Source organism: Podarcis filfolensis (assembly GCF_964270895.1).
Source record: "Podarcis filfolensis genome assembly, chromosome: 5".
Lineage (NCBI taxonomy): Eukaryota > Metazoa > Chordata > Lepidosauria > Squamata > Lacertidae > Podarcis > Podarcis filfolensis.
Genome location: NC_139608.1, coordinates 57,002,209 through 57,016,019, shown reverse-complemented (window position 1 = coordinate 57,016,019; position 13,811 = coordinate 57,002,209). Strand labels below are relative to the sequence as shown.

At 42.8% G+C, this 13,811-nt stretch overlaps 1 protein-coding gene across 1 annotated transcript in view; it reads right to left on the bottom strand.

The window, feature by feature from the left end:
- PTPRE (protein tyrosine phosphatase receptor type E) overlaps positions 1-6,937 on the bottom strand; it is a 158,726-nt gene extending 151,789 nt beyond the window's left edge. The window contains exon 1 of the mRNA XM_083616925.1: positions 6,889-6,937. The gene's annotated coding sequence lies outside the window, so the exon portion shown is untranslated. The remainder of the gene's footprint in view (positions 1-6,888) is intronic.
- Positions 6,938-13,811: the final 6,874 nt, after the last annotated feature.

The following is a 13,811-nucleotide window of genomic DNA, read 5'->3' as shown; positions in this document are numbered from 1 at the left end:
TCGCATCACCAACTGGAATCTAAACGACTTAAGAGAGAAGCATGTAAAACTATTTCACTGGGTGCCCACAAAAAAACAACAGATGCTACAGCACAGTGCTTAACAAAAAAATAAGATGGGGTCAATTTTACACACAGATATTTATATTGGTTGCTGCTTACTTGAGCATGAGACACGCATCTGTATTACCTGAGGAAGTTGGTAAGAAACCAGCCTCCTTGACATTCACATTCATTATTTTCACCTGCATAGGTCGGCATTTCCAGCCAGCTAGATCCAGCTATATTACTATCGTTCAGAATGTGAGCTCAGATGCAAGTTTGCTTCAAACACAGATGAGATGTTAACAGAACTGCCAATGCTAAATAAAAGATTCTTATTATCTTGAACACCTGAATAAACAGAAACCATGGCCAGAAGTTTCTGGTGGATTGTAGGGACCGAGTAAAGTGCAAAAGTTGTTGATATGCCTTAGACAGTTATGCTAGGAAGGGCAGAGTGGGGTGACATTGCTCACCTAGCTTCTGAAACTGAGAAGGAGAGGGGTGAGACAGCGGAGAGGCTGGCATGGTGCATGTGCAGTGCTGGGAACATCAGATTGGCTCCACTGGTTGCGGACATCCCTGCTACCTTCCCTTCTCAGTTACCGGCAGCAACCTTTGCCTTGCAAAGCTAGATGAACATCACTGCCCCATCCTGCTCTGGCTTGTGAGCCACTATCAACCTGAGACAGATAACTATTGCCTGGCCTTCTAAGTGTCCTGCTGGCAAGCATACTATCCACACATTGTAACAGGACCACATACAGTGGTACAGCAGGTTACATACACTTCAGGTTACATGTGCTTCAGGTTACAGACTCTGCTAACCCAGAAATAGTGCTTCAAGTTAAGAACTTTGCTTCAGGATGAGAACACAAATTGTGCTCTGGTGGCGCGGTGGCAGCAGGAGGCCCCATTAGCTAAAGTGGTGCTTCAGGTTAAGAATAGTTTCAGGTTAAGAACAGACCTCCGGAACAAATTAAGTACTTAACCCAAGGTACCACTGTATATAGTCCAGCATCCTGTTCTTAAATGGCCAACCAGATGCTTGTGGGATGCCCGTAAGCAGGACATAAGTGCACTCTGCCCGCCTGCGGTTCCCAACAACTGGCATTCAGAGGCATAGCCACTGTGGCTAGTAGCAGTTGATAGTCTTATTCTATTTGAATTAGTCTAATCTTCTTTTAAAGCCATCCACGCTGATGTTCTGCTGAAATTCTGCCCCAACTATTCAAAGTGCAGGAACCCTGTTCTCCTTTGCCCCTTGCCACCCTGTGCCAATGTCAGGGGCAGAATGGAAGGGCAGAGCCTATAATTTTATCTACTCTTCAGAACTTTCCGGAACCTAACGTTACTGAAATAAGACTTTGCACCTAGTCTGATATTGCACATTTCTTTTAAAAGTTATTGCCTGCTCCAACACTGAAAGCTTAAACAATGGTCCTTACTCTCTAGAAAGTCTGCTGAGGGTTGCGGACTAACACCCCCCTACACACACACACACACGCTTGGGTTGTCACCTTCTTTGTGGGTTCTTGTGCCATTTTGAGCACATCTCCTTACATGGAGAAAATTAGCAGGTAAAGCTTTTTCTGATATGAAGATTAGTGATGGGGGAAGCTTCCTTGCTGAACTCTGTTGTTTAGTAGTGCCAGGAAATAAAGCTGGCAAGCTTATTGCCAGGAGCTCTACCATTAGGATTTAATGCCTGGTGACAAAGCCTGTATTTAATAGCATTGAAAGAGGCTTGGGTGTGGGACATACCTTATCTGGGTTAATCAAAACCACTTGTACTTCTTTATTTCCTTTTTTGCACTGTGATCAAGGTTTCGCCATCTTTATACAATATTCAACATTTTAAAAAAGCTATTTAAAGAAAGGAACACAAGAGGGCAGCACAATCCTTTTGGTTTACAGAAGAACACACTCTTGCCACACTGTAATATACTATCCTAGGCAAAAGAATGAAGCGCTTTATAATTTGTTGCATTCTTTGTGTTTGTTCAAGTGATTATTGTCTTAAGGAACCTTCACAAAACCAAACGTCCTGTTCTTCTGCTCAGTCTCCATCTAAGCTGCAAAACTCCTACCTACTGAGGAGTTTCTGTGAGAAACCTCACGGAGTGTTTGTTGTGGGGAGGAAGGGAAAAGGAGATTGTTAGCTGCTTGGAGACTCCTTAGGGTAGTGATAAAGCGGGATATCAAATCCAAACTCCTCTTCTTCTTCTTCCTCTTAGCACCACTGAACTCAACAGGACTTACTTCTGAGTAAGAATGCATAGGATTGCATGGGCAGAAGATTTTTTCTATAAGCATTATGCACAAAATAGGTATTTCACTAGGAAAGATTTTACAGTGCACCCATGTGTTTGCTTCATAACAATTTTTTTATAATGATAAATAAAAATTATAATTGGTACACTTGTTACAGTGCGATTATCTCTGTTCTGACCGTCAGAACTGATAGAATCGTTGAGTTGGAAGGGACCTTGGAGATCATCTCTTCCAACCCCTTATTCCAATCTCATTGTTGTCTTGCTCCTTTTAGTAATAAACAGCAGCGGCATGGCCAACTAGGTCAGATGGACAAGCCTGCTCCACCATGTCATCTGCTACAGCTACCAAATGCATGGTGAGAGAATTGTATTATCAGAGGGATTAGGAACCAAACACATAAATTTAAGGACGTAGAATGAACTCACATAGCAGTTTTGAAGGTAGTAGCTCAGTGGCAGTACATCTGTTGCACATGGAAAAGGTACCATGTTCAGTCTCTGAAATCCCCAGGTAGAACCGGGAATGTCCAATATCTGAAACCCTGGAGGGCCACTACCAGTCATTGGAGATAATACTGAGGAAGATGGACCAATGGACTCCATATATGGTAGATTCCCATGAGTCCTACAGTTCTTCAACCAGTGGTCCAAACCATTAATGTGTAGTTGGGAAATAACTCTCATTGAATTAAATGGGCTTATTCCCACGGTGGTTGAATTACAGTGATCATATTCTGTAGTTCTGAGCTGCAAACTGCTGAAATATCTTGCCAGAATGTCAACTGCGTTCAAAGACCTACCCGAGCTGAGCATAGCCAGGTGTGAGGTATCTGCTACCACAAAATTTTATAAATCAGTCCATCCAATTTTCCTTAAAAGAAACCAAGCAGGCAATCAATGCCTGTGATGGAAGTTCAAGCAAGCACAGATGCCTGCTGTGTGTTTAGCTATAAGGCAATTTCCAGTGCTAAAGAAACCACTGGAGAAGGTTCACTGAATTGCACGATATCCTAATTGCGGCAACGTCAAAGAGTGTCATAAAGGGCCTATAATAAACCTGAGCATGAATTTGTTTTTTGTTTTTTAAAATAAATCTTTATGGGGTTTTTTTTTGTTTCCCAAGTTAGAAAATGTTCCTGCTTCGACTCTGCAGTCCTTCACGATGCATTATACTAGAAATTCCATGGCATTGTTTGTGCCCCTTTCAATCATTTTTTTTAAAAAATGTTTCAACACAGCTTTATGAACCATATTATATTTTATATTCAATTTCAGGAATTCTCTGAATGCAGTTTATATATATATATTAATTAAATAAAAATAAAGAAGAAAAATATTTGAGTCAAGCTATACGTGACACAGAACATCTTTGACTGGGTCTCCCAATGCTTTTTTCTTTACTTCCAAGCAATGGATCACAGTAGGGGAAGGGAATTAACCCTTCTTCCCCCCCCCCATGCCCTTTCACCCAATCAAATCAATTTCCCTTAAGAGCTCTACTAGGAAAGGTGCTAGTACGTCTCCTTTAGGCTACAGGAAAGGCAGCCCCTTGAAACAAGCAAAGAACCCAACAGAGATGCTGAAGAGCAGCAAGTTTGTCCTTTCCAGACTAATGATACGTGACCTTGGTTATATGTGACAATGTCAGGCAAACCGTGACAGAGAGAGCAGCAGATTAATCAGTGATCGTGAGCAACTTGTACCATTTCCAGTGAAGCAACTAGTCATTGCTTGTTTACATATTTTACCTGCTTATTTTTGGAGCTCAATAAATATTTCAGATGACATCCCTGTCACACATGCTATCAGTTTTTACTTGAAGGATCGAGCTGTTTGTGGAATAGAAGTCTGCGTTATCGTCATGCAAAATAGCAATGACACGTCAAGTGACTGTGTGCAGTCATGTCAAATAGTAATGATGTATTGGCTGATGACAGCTATTCTAGGTTGTTTTTTAAGAAAGAAAAAAACCCTTTGGTTTAAGATGGGGTGGGGAATGTTTTCCAGCCCAAGACCCGTATTACTTTGTGGGGGAGCTTCCAGGGATCACATGCTAGTGGTGGCCTGTGCCCAAGTCAAGAGTGGTAGAGCAACAGATGTGGCCTATCTTTTGCAGCCAAACAAAAGCTGGAGGTTTCCGCTTGCAAAACACCACAAACACATTCTCCATCCAGACAAGCAAGAGGCCTTTATCAGGACACATTCCAGCCAGGCAAGAGCACGTGAGAAGAGTGCAGAGCAGGGCTGGTGAGAGAAGCATCCTGGTGAGGGGGGGCATGTCCTGAGGGCCATGTAGTGCAGCCTGAAGGGCCACATTCAGACCCCAAGCCTGAAGATTCCCATCCTGATCTAAGTGAAGATCGACTGACACATGGACACAAAGGTTTGGAAATTGCATGTTACGGAACCAGGCCTTAACTTGCACGCCATGCGAGCAGTAAACCCATCTTACTGTTTCACGTAATGGGCTCATTTCCAACTTGGCCTGCAGGCACTCACATTTTCCCTTAGTTTCCCTAACAGGTAGCAAGTGAAAGGGATTAACTGGTATAGGAAGTGTAACAAATTAGCTGGCCAAGACCTAGACCAGGCATAGGCAAACTCCGGCCCTCCAGATGTCTGGGACTACTATTCCCATCATCCCTAGTTAACAGGACCAATGGTCAGGGATGATGGAAAGTGTAGTCCCAAACATCTGGAGGGCCGGAGTTTGCCTATGCCTGACCTAGACTGAGAAAACAAGGCTTTTCAGAACCCTGGACAAATCCCAGAGAAGAGGCAACTTGCCTTGCCTACAGCTGGTGGTTGACTGAGCCCTTACTTGGCCCCCGGACTGACTATCTCTCCCAGGCTGCAATGCACCCTCTTGCTGGAGATTCTTAAAGGGACAGGCCCCTGGCATCAAGATGCCACTCTATCACTTCTCTATTGTCGTTGGGCCTGCTGCCTGCTGACTCAGTGGCACATGAGGCCCTTTGCAGCAAGGATGCAGCCCCTTAGTGGGATCTGACATGGGAGCTGCAGTCACTGGGAATCTTGGTTTGATGGCATCAGGTTCACAAGGTTTCTGGTTGCAGGGTCAAGCTCAGTGGTGGCAGACTCCAGACCTCTGTGGGCTGTGCTACTGGATCTCCTGATTTCATTGGCCCTTCTTCTGCTGAGTCGTTATTGGACATCGGAGTCACAGCACCATTAACACACACAATAGCCATGACCCATGACTGTATTGCAAGTGATGTCTTTATTGGACTTTTCCTACCTATGTTCACCTTGCTTGGTAAATTCCATGGTCTCCCCAACAAGCAGTTCAACTTGGGGCTAACAAGCTGAGGAATTTGTATCATGGGAAATGATCTTTTTTAGTACTGCAAGATTAAATCAGTTGATTAATCAGCTAGCGTTTGGTTGATTAATCTATGGAGCCCAGTTTGAATCATTGAGGGGGAATATTAATTGATAGCATATGAGTTAAGGGTAAATGTGAAGCTATTTTTAATTTGGCATAATAAATTATAGGGAATTTAAAAAGAAACTATTTAAGATGACTCTTCCTTATGCAAACAGTATTGCTATACAGTGGTACCTCGGGTTACATACGCTTCAGGTTACAGACTCCGCTAACCCAGAAATAGTACCTCAGGTTAAGAACTTTGCTTCAGGATGAGAACAGAAACGTGCTCCGGCGGCGCAGCGGCAGCAGGAGGCCCCATTAGCTAAAGTGGTGCTTCAGGTTAAGAACAGTTTCAGGTTAAGAACAGACCTCTGGAACGAATTAAGTACTTAACCCGAGGTACCACTGTATGTCTGAAAAACTGCCTCCTTCCCTGCGGACCCTCTCAAGTTGAGCAGAGGGGAACCTCGTGATAGTTTCACCACCCTCAGAAGTTCAGGGTGTGGGAGGCCCAGGAGAGCACATTCTCTGTGGCAGCCCTAAATTGTGGATTTCCCTCCACAGAGGTGCATCTGGCATCTTCATTTTACAGCTTTCCTCTGAAGACATGCCTCTTTCCTTTGACTTTTGAGATACATATTTTTCGGATCCACTGCAGTTGTGATTGTAATTTGTTTTAAAATGCTTCTAATGTTGTATTTTACATTTTTGTGACCTGCCCCGGGACCCTGTGGTGAAGGGCAGGTAATTAACTTCAGCCTATATTGAATTATATAGCCTATATTGAATTATAAGGTGTTTCTCAAAAATTATCTGTACTGAAGTTCTAGTAACATGCAAATGAACTAACTTTGTTAAATTTGTTGCCTAATTTGTTAAAAGGCAGAAGATTAATCAACCAAACAGCCTCTGAGTGCTTCACAGCCAGAATCGCTTTTTCTTTTAGAGCTGACACATCTTTCAAGGTCTCTTTCCACACATAGAAGCAGAAAAATATATACAAAAAACCCACATTAAATATTTAAGAATAAAACAGTATAATCCTGTCCAAATACACCACACAAAAAATCTGCTAACATAAAGTACATTCAGGGCTGCATAAAGTACAGGGCTGGAGCCCGAAAAGGTAGTGAAAGGAAAAGGCAGGTGAGAGAAACAAACATACCTGTTATATGCTCACCTTTGAATTGAGTTAATTGTAAGGACAGCTCTTTTTTCTGTTCATTTATATCAGCTGCAAGGAAATATTAAAAATACACTGTGATCAGAGATCTATTTTTATTTTATTTTTAAATCTGGTTTAACCAAGGTGGCAACTTATGAGACTTGCAGTCATACCGTAAGTCAATTTGACTTGAAAGAACTTGACAACCCACCACTATCCATCTTAATTTGTCTTTCACAAATGTAAGGGGTGGGAGCAATAATTAGGGGATTCCCTTTCACCATGCTAAGGATGAATAAGTGATAGCATCTTTTGGTCTTATCTTATTTCCTTGAATTCTGATTCCTCCCCCGGCAATTTGGAGCCTTGAAACTTCAGGCATTTATGTTTCATTATTTATGAAACAATCTTTAAGGGAAGAAAATGTATGCTCTCCATCTAGTAATTTTATCACTCCAGGAGTATGCCGTGAAAATAAGATAGATTTTTTTTAAAAAAGCACTACCATCTAAAATGTTTTGCAGAAGATGGAGTTTGTTTTTAAAGCCTTTTTTTGTGATCTGAATATGAAACACATGGAAGGAAGGAAGGAAGGCAGTTTATGCAAACCACAAACAGCTGAAATTCTCATCAGGTACCTGTCATGGGATTGTTTCAATCTACCAAAGGAAACAATCCCAAGACCATTTTCAGCTTTTCTAAGGCCCACATGGTGTGAAGGTGCTTCACAGGGCAAATGATTATTTCCTAGCTGCTTGCTATGGAAAATACAGTGGTACCTCAGGTTAAGTACTTAATTCGTTCCGGAGGTCCATACTTAACCTGAAACTGTTCTTAACCTGAAGCACCACTTTAGCTAATGGGGCCTCCTGCTGCTGCCGCGCCGCCGGAGCCCGATTTCTGTTCTCATCCTGAAGCAAAGTTCTTAACCTGAAGCACTATTTCTGGGTTAGCGGAGTCTGTAACCTGAAGCGTATGAAACCTGAAGCATATGTAACCCGAGATACCACTGTAACTTCTTTCACCATACCACTGTGTCATATTAGTTTTCTTGTCAGTTTGTATTACCCCACTGTATCTATGTGGCAGACATAACTCATGATGAGATAGCATTCTACAATCAAAATTATGGAAATGAAAGCATTAGAAGACATACAGAAAATTAGGTGGCACAGAAGATCAGCCATCTTGCAAAGATCTCAAAAAAAAACCCAAAACCCTCATGAAATGTATCTAATTGAGTGAAGTGATCCATTTTAGCCTGACACCACAGCTTTCTTTCAGTCCCTGAGGCTGTCTTTCCTGATTCCCATAGTCAGATTTTTTTTTCCTAAGCGGTGCTGCAGAATTTGCCTAAAGCAACCTTGCTTTCTTCAAAATTTCTTTCTGGTGAAAGCTTTAACTCACACACATTCTTTTGCAGACCTGGCGGGCATGTCTTACTTTGCAAATCCAGCACACCTAAATACTCAATTTGTCATTGTCAGGGCACTACTAGGATGCTCTTCTCTATAAATGATAAGCCTTCTAGATCCCTTGCAGGTTTTGTTTTTTTAAGAATATTGGAAGTCAGAATGTTTCCAAGGTGGGTTTCGGGCAAAAGCTGGTGCCTAACAAGCTTCAGTGTTTATGGCTATTTCAGCAGCAATTAATATTAGAATCACAGAACTGTAGAGTTGGAAGGGACCCTGAGGATCATCTAGTCCAACCCCCTGCAGTGCAAAAATATGCAGCTGTCCCATACAGGGATCAAACCTGCAACCTTGACATTATCAGCACCATGCTCTAACCAACTGACCTATCCATTAATAAGGTTATTAAACCTTATTATCTTGTAAATCGTGAAATGCATTTGATTTGGACCAGATATTGTTGGACTACAAGTCCCATTAGCCTTGGCCATGGGCCACTGGGGCTGATGGGAGTTGGAGTCCTTCTCGTTTGTGTTATCCAGGGCAGAAAGATGGCAGGCTTTTTTTGGAAGGGTTTGTGTGTTCTTTTTGCCACAGCATCTCTATTTGCTACACCAGCTCCATTCAGATGGTTGGAAAGCCAACTGAATCAACTTCAAATGATACACATAATCCTGTGCCAGTTCTAACTTGGCTCTTTTGAAACCACAGGATCTACTATAGACTTCTTTATATGAACAGGCTGGTGGAGGCAGCAGCCAGGGTTAGGCACCAGCAAGCACACTGATCAGCTTAGTCTAATATGTGAAAGTTAAATGTCCCTTCTCCCACACCACATTTCTCAAAAGCATCCCCTCAGTCTTGATTCAGACTCAGTTTATATCTAACTTTTATCCTGGTGACCGAAGTGTTCTGAATGTCATTATCTGGACAAATGCCTGTTGATTCTCTGAAATCTACTTTGCTCTTGTTCCTTGGTTTCTTGTTGTTGAGTTCAGTAGGTTAATTATGCGTTTGAACTCTGGGGTGTAGTGGAGAATCAGCAAGATGGTGAAGCAGAGACTCAAGAGGAATTCAGTGTTACTACCTGCATTCAGACCTGCAGTATTTGCCATTTCATAGAATCATGGATTATTGTTTAATGGTGATCTAGGCAGGACTAGAATTAGATTAGATTTAGTTATCATTGTATTTCACCCTCCAAGGAGTTAAGGGTTGTATATATGGTCTTATCTTTGCAGTAACCCAGTGAAGCAGGTTAGGCGGAGAGTTAGCAACTCACCTAAGATCACCCAACGAGCTACATGGCTGGACAGGATTTAAACCTTGATCTCCCAGTCCAACACTCTAAGTACCACTACACTGGCTTTTAAGAACACACTGGACTACCTCTTTCATATGTGTCGCACATGAGCTAATCAAGCCACTTTAACCTTGACTGACAAAAGGGTATTGGTTTTGCTTGCATTATATAGTTAGGTTATTAAAAGTGTTTTTAATGAACAGCAAGTCACACCGAAAGTGCAAACCAAGGAAGAATTAGATGGGGGAGGAAGGGAAGAAAGGTGATATAAGATGCAACTGCTGAAAAAAAATTGAACAAAAATTTACAAGACTAAGTTTTAAAATCTTGCCGTATTCTAGAACTAAGACGATTTGACTTCTCTTTTGTTTTTCTTTTGTATTAGTATTATGATTAAATATAAATTTAATAAATAATACTACTAATCTTTCTACTTCATCCACTGTATTTTTTTATTCACTCTTGGATACAAAAATCATGTTGTCCAGAAGGAAGAGCAGTGCCTAAAAAGAAAACATTTTAAGATACTTAGTTGCTTTGCCTCAGGAAATTTGTCCTTAATCTGCAAGATGACCTCTTTCAGACGCTTCGGAGCACTTTAAACACCACAAAAGACCAAGAACAAGTCAGCATTCTCAGGGCATTTAGTGCCTACTCACAATTTATTGACTTTATGACTTTAGAATGGAAATCCATCTCTTGCTACAAGCACCACTGGCAACTGAAATACTTTCAGCCAAACTGCATGTCACAGGAGCAGGTCTTTATCTTGAAATGTAACTCTGCTGTATCAATGCATTGCAGGGGGTTGGGCTAGATAGCCCTTGGGGGTCCCTTCCAACCCTACAAGGCTATGAATCTATGAATGCATGAAGTGGAATGGGTGTGGGGAAAGCCACTTTTGCCCTGCAGCCCTACTGCCCTCATCTTCTGGTCAGGCTGCCTTCCAGTATCCGTTCCAGGCAGCCTTTCTCAACCTTGGGTCCCCAGATGTTTTGGGACTACAACTCCCATCATCCGTGACCACTGGTCCTGTGAGCTAGGGGTCATGGGAGTTGTAGGCCAAAAACATCTGGGGACCCAAGGTTGAGAACCACTGAGCTAAGAGGAAAGCTGACCCCAGGGAATGGGTTCTAGAAGGACAGAAGCTCAGCTCCTAAATCAGCATCATAAGTAGGTAAAAGTAAGCCGAAACATGTTGGATGGCCAACATGTCAAGCACTCCTCACTGTTTCTGCCTCGAGTGAATATATATGTACCGTTCATGAAGCACATGGTTTCCTTAGAATATCAACTGGTTCTTTAAAAATAAAATAAAAATTATCCCTTGTGACATGTTCTAGGCTAGGGGGTAACTAGGTAGGGTAACTGCGTAGTGATTTTGAAATGTCCTTATTTATGAGTCCCACCCTTTGTCCCCCTTGCCAAGGCACACATCACTTCCCCGCTTGCTGTCAGCATAAATAATGCAACTCTACCCCAACAAATTAACACTGTTAACCACAGAAAGGAGAAGTGGTTGGCACTTCGCCCGCAAGCCCAGCTCCTGCTTTAGCAGGTGATCTTTGAAACATGTGCAGCTACATACACATTCAGGCAACTGGGCTCACTGGGGGGGGGGGCGGCACTCCGGTGACTCTTTCACCACTTCTGTTTACCGATTGTGTTGACAAAATAATGTCATGATGGATGGGGGGGGGAGCAAGAAACAACGGTGTGACCTGAGGTAGATCGTGCTCACAGTGCCCATCATAGGATGCTTTCTCGATATTGCAGCCCAGCTGGGGGAAAATATTCCTGGAGGATGAACTGGGTAGCAAGTTGACTCAGCACCTCCCACTGCACACCCACTTTGTACTTCAAAATTGCACACTTACAGCTAACCTGTCACTTCAATACATGTGATGTTAATGTCTTCCGTTGCCAAACATATTGGTCAGCATACATCCATGCATGCACACACCCACCCACTCCATGGGACACCGAGGAAGTGAAGAAAGTTTATAAACAGTGGGTCCAAAAAGCCATGAAATGCAATGGGTAGCATTAGGTCTGTCATAATTCTCTGCAATGTGCATGCGGGCAAGAGCAAAAGCAGGGACAGCAGAACCTATTACATAAACAAACCCCATGTTCTCTGCTTATCACTTGGAGGCTGGTGCTCAGAGACTGACAGGGTGGGAGGCGAGGAGACCATCAGTAGGTGGCGCCAGAGGCCATCACAGGCAGAGCCAACTAATTCTAGTTTTCTCTCTATCCTCCTCTCTGCTGAGTTCTACAAGGCCAATGCTGAGACTAAGCAAGAGGAAGCTGGCAGGCAGTGCTGCCCGCTGGAGTGGCTGTAGGTAAGAAGGCAGGCAGGTGGGGGCTGGCTGAAGTAAGTGGGGCTTGTGAACCTCCGCTGCTCCTTCTTGTTCAGTGAGGGTCCTTATGTAGGAAGGGGACCATGACTGCTAGTCTGATGGTCCCACTGTGTGACACAAAAAAGCAAACTCTGAATTGTCAGTCTACTGGGAACACATAAGGGAAGTTGCTGCCGACGGTTATACTAAATCCTCACAAGAAACTCAGCAGCGCGTAATACAATCTTTCTCCCAGATAAGGAATATGCAATAACTAGCATGGGCACAAAAACCATATCAATACTACTTGGCCACTCAAGCCAAGTAGGTTCAGCCAACAAGCAGTTGGAGATAAATTACAAAATTGCTTGGAGTATCTGTAAATCTTCTGTGCTCATATTCACATTGCATTCATAAATCCCTGGGAGTCCAACCCCCTAGAAATAGGCTGAATTGTCAGGGCACACATGTATACCAAATCCATACATAATTCAAAGCTGCTCATTAACCACAACGGATTCAATATAATCTCCCACTTTTTTTTTTTACAATAGAGCTTCATTTATCCAACAGTTCATATCTAAAGCTGATATAAGTGGCAATGAATAGTGGAACCCCTTAGGGCAAAATCTTTCCCTACCCGCACAAAGCCCCCCCCCCCCATTTCAAGGGGCTAGGGCAGGGTGGAAAGGAGTCCATGGTGCTGAGATAACCTGGCATCACCTCATGTCTTCCCCCATTACGCTGCGGGGGGGGGGGTTGTGTTGCCTAGTGTAGGAAGACAGAATGTTGCCTGCTCACCTTGATAGTGCAGGTGTGCACCTACCACAAAAAGCAATACTATTTCATTTGCCTTCAGTGATGATGACATTAAAGAGTCAAATCAGGCTACATCACATGGTTTCATCTGACTGACAGGGTGCAGTGTGTGATAAGGAAATTGTGCAGGGGGATCAGAGGAGAGGGAGAATGCCACACATTAAAAAGTTCAAAAACGTATGTTTGGATCTTTCCCCCCCTTCCCCCCAGGGAGTCTTTTGTGCTGCCGCCACCCCAAGCCTCCTTTCTGCCCCAGTTTTTTCCACAGGCAGAAAATCTGGCACATCCCTCATGATGATATCATCACCCGCCTTTAAGGACAATGTTGCATGGCTGATCTGCAATTTAGGTCAAGTTGAGCTCAGTTCAGGAACAAGTTCCCTTCCTAAATGGTAAAGAGGTACCTTAATATTTTATGAAGAGATGTGACAGAAACAAAATAAACTAGAGGAGCTGATGTGGCCCATTATTGAGGAATCGAAAAGTTGTGGCCGGAAGCACTGACACTAAGAGATAATGAGTGTTTAGCACCGGGACAACTTTCATATTTTGTGGGTTGGAGAGAGATTTCAGAGACAAAATCTGCAGCAAGGTTCAAAGGCCTATAGATATACAAGAGCAAATTGTTCCCAAACAGCACATTTCAGCTTGTTGTGATTACTTTTCATACCTCATCATAACCAGTGCTATAGCTGCCCTAGGGGAATAATCACAAGTGATCTGAGACACAGGGAGAGGAACATTGCTTCCTGACCCTCCCCAAATAATGCCTCTTTAGGAATTTCCATTACTGATTCAATATAAGGAGGCTGCATGCACTAAGGCAACTGAAATACAGAGAAATTAGAATGCCTCATTCTAATATAAAGATCTCTCCTTTAAAAGGCATGAATGGGCAAATAAAACTATAAACACAGACAAAATACATATATGCACAAAGCCTATCCGATGAGCTTCTTTCCAATGTGACAGCATTCTTTCCATTCACAGCGGTTCTCCAAGTCATCAAAGGTGACCTTGTTTGGCTTCACATCATTTTATATTTGCTTTGAACATTGTTGA